At 33.6% G+C, this 3,954-nt stretch overlaps 1 pseudogene; it reads left to right on the forward strand.

The window, feature by feature from the left end:
* Positions 1 to 2,632: 2,632 nt before the first annotated feature.
* On the forward strand, positions 2,633 to 3,580 carry LOC148122843 (olfactory receptor 4C6-like; annotated as a pseudogene).
* The last annotated feature ends 374 nt before the right edge of the window (positions 3,581 to 3,954 follow it).

Here is a 3,954-nt window from a genome sequence, read left to right on the forward strand (position 1 = left end):
TTGATTTATTTGTGCCACTTAGAGTATTTTTAAAAATGATCCAGATTCTGGAAAGTAATGCTCAAAAGACTGGCCATAAGAAATGTGCCTGCACTGGTGGACTGTGCTTTTTCTTTTTCTAATTTCACTTTAATAAGTTTTTTTCCTTCCTTGGTCTCTGCCTTCCCAGAGTTCCTCCTCTGATTAGTATTCCCTTCCTTTTGCTTTGTTCATGTTTGTATTTCTTCTTATTTTTTATCTCTATCTCATTTTATATTCTTTCATTTTTAATTTATGTGAATTTTCTTCTGAATCAGTTTATTACGAAGCCCAGATTAACATTAGAAGATCTGCCTTTTTCACCCTAGTGATGATATTACATAAATGTGCCAGTTTCCTCCTAATTTTAGGCCCCCTGGGTTACCTTTTCTTTTCTCATTATTTCCTTTTAATAACAGAAAAATAGGATATGTAACTATCTCTGACATTTATAATACTCAATACTATATAAGATTAAGATTATCTATTTTCATTTATGGATTATTTTATTTATGAAATTTGTATGTTATAAGAAGCATAGCTACAAAATGTAATTGTTTTATTTACCAGAATCACTCCAGTGCCTGTGATGGAGAAGGTTGCCCTAGTAGATTGGGTAATGCCTGAGCTTATTTCATTTAAGACAGCAATTATGTAGTAGCTGCTTCAGATGATAAGGATTACTTGCCTTTACATTGGTTTTATACATTTAAACTTCATGACCTATTTTATCCTAATAAATTTATTTTTCATTCTAATAAAAAATCCAGAGTTTCATGAAAAGAAAAATGAATGATGGAATATTTATCAAAGGGATAATTTATCAAAATAATTAAAGGAACATATAAAGTATACCTGAATTATCACAGGGTTTCAAAGAATTGTAGACTCTAAACTTTTATTTGGAGAAAAAGTAATTACACACACAAACACACACATATATACACACACACTTCGAACTGATAGAGAAACAGCATCTGCAGATAAGTGTCAATTTGAAAGCTAGGGCACAGGACATCACTGATACTCTTACCCTACAGATGGTATAATCAATTCACAACTGTTAATGAATTTATGGAAAATGTAACAGATGAAACCTTTTCTTTACTACATGAAATGTTTGAAAAAATAATTTGGAGTGTTTTACAACAGATAAGGATAATGAAGGATAAATAGGTATATCTTTTGAAGTAAATGGCTATAAAGAACAAATGGAAGCACAGAAACAGAGCAGCCCTTTATGATGCTAATAATAACAGTATTATTTTAGAAGTAAATGAGCTTAAAATTAACTCACAAGTAAATAATCATAGAATTTATCCTAAAATTTTATTTTAAATTTTTCTTTCATGAACATTGTATTCAAATTCATTAATCTCTATGATTATATACCTACACACATGAAGACTAATTAACAAAGACATTGCAATGTTGTTGATATAACAGAAAATTAAAATCACAAATTCTCATATAGTTATAGTGAATGCTATTTGAACAACTACTAAGTTATTTTGAATCCATGTCATTAATTAGCAATTCAATATTACAAGATAAATGCACAGCTAAAAAATGAAACAGTGCTAATTAATTATGCATCTAAGAGCTATTGAAGAAATCAACATTATATTCTATTACTAATGACTCAAAAATGTTTGTTTTCTAATCTGTGCTTCAAACTGTCTCTTCATCCCACCTGGGTCCCTTTGCTCATAGCATTCCCTCTCGTGGAAATGATTCTGCATTTGTCTTCATCACAATCTTATATGGAGCTTTAAGTCATTTTTTGTTTGCATTTTTATTTCAATTGTTTATTAATGTTGAAATTAAGCTTATTATTTTTCTCTTCTCTAAAGAAACAGGTTACATCTAAAATGTTTATGACATACTTATCTTCATAACTAATCAAGGAAACTAAGGACAGAAATATATGGCAAAGAACATTAAAGAGAGGAATTGAAATTATCCTCAAGTTCATTAAAATAATCATTCTAAGTGTCACTTTGAAGCTAGAGAGATTGCTTAGCAGTTAAGAGCACCACATCAGAGAGAGGACTGATCTTAAAAATATATAAAGAATCAAAAAAATAGATGCCAAAATTCCAAAACACTCAATTTAAAAATGGGATACAGAACTAAAGAGAGAATTCTCAACTAAAGAGTTTCAAATGGCCGAAAAACACTTAATGAAATGTTCATCATCATTAGCCATCAGGGAAATGCAAATCAAAATGAGTCTGATATATCATTTACACCAGCCAGAATGGCTAAGATCAAAAGCACCAATGATAGCTTATACCTGAGACGATATGGACTAAGGGTAACATTCCTTCATTAATAGTACAACAACTCAGGAAATAAGTAGGATGGTTTCACAGAAAACTGGGAATCAACTAGCCTCAGGACGCAGCAATACCACTCTTGGGCATATATCCAAAGAATGCTCTATCATACTACAAGAACATTTGTTCAACTATACTGCATAATTCTTACAACAAAAGCTTGGAGGGAGAATAACTGATTAAAAGCAAGTGTGTTCCCTTGATAGGTGGAAATACAAAACTAAAAACAACCACTAATTATAAACCATATTTATTTATGTTTATTTTAGGATTTACAAGATTCAGTTGGAGCTCACCTAAAGCAAGAAAAATGGGAAATCACAACAATGTGACAGAGTTCATTCTTTTGGGTCTTACAAAGAACTCAGAGCTGCGGAAACTGCTTTCTGCTGTGTTTCTAATCATGTATGTGGTCATGGTGCTGGGAAATATGCTCATCATAGTGACCATGATCACAAGTCAGAGTCTGAGATCACCAATGTACTTTTTCCTTACATTTCTGTCCCTAGTGGATGTCACCTTTTCTTCTGTCATTACTCCAAAGCTGACTGTGGACTCCCTTTTTGAGAAGACGATCATCTCTCTTGAAGGATGCATGACCCAGCTTTTTGCAGCACATTTTTTTTTGAGGTGTGGGGATTATCATCCTCATTGTGATGGCCTATGACAGATATGTGGCCATTTGTAAACCTCTGCACTACATGACCATCATGAGTCCTCGGATGTGTTGCATTCTTTTGGGGGGAACTTGGGTAGGGGGGTTTGCACATGCAACCATTCAGGTTCTATTCATGTATCAAATACCTTTCTGTGGTCCCAATGTCATAGATCACTTTTTATGTGATTTATTTCAGTTACTGATACTGGCCTGTATGGACACCCATACCCTGGTTCTCAGTGTCGTCTTCAACAGTGGGGTGATGTGTGTGGCCATCTTTCTTATTCTTATTGCCTCTTACATGACTATCCTGTGTTCTCTGAAAACTCACACTTCTGAAGGAAGACAGAAAGCCTTATCCACGTGTGGTTCTCACTTCACAGTTTTTGTGTTGTTCTTTGTGCCATGTATTTTCTTATATGTGAGACCTGTGTCAACCTACAGCATAGACAAGGCAATGACTGTGTCTGAAGCAATTGTCACACTCATGTTGAACCCCTTGATCTACACACTGAGGAATTCAGAGGTGAATAACGCCATGAAGAAACTGTGGATGAGACAGTAGTTTCTGTTTGCTATTATATAGCTATCATGTCAAATGTGCATGTGCTTTCCATGAACATTTTTTTCAAGATCTTATAAATCTGCTACTGTTAATTTTCTGCTGGCAACAACTGGGATATTTATTTAGAAAACTGCTTTCGATTACAGAATATCTATAATTTACTTATGTTCCTTCTTGGTACCATTTCATAGAATCATTTTGCTTTTTTAAAAGATTTTTCTAATTAATATTACAGTTAGAACTAAGGTTGAAATGTCTTCAGCCCACCACTTTCCTTCCTTATTCACCAGAGCAGTCAGGGCTTCCATGTTGTCCTAGAGACATGCAAGCCCTTTTTCTCCACAGTGCCTGTTATTTCTCCCTCAAAACCATCA

Source organism: Myodes glareolus, chromosome 2 (genome assembly GCF_982192425.1).
Source record: "Myodes glareolus chromosome 2, mMyoGla1.1, whole genome shotgun sequence".
Taxonomy (NCBI): domain Eukaryota; kingdom Metazoa; phylum Chordata; class Mammalia; order Rodentia; family Cricetidae; genus Myodes; species Myodes glareolus.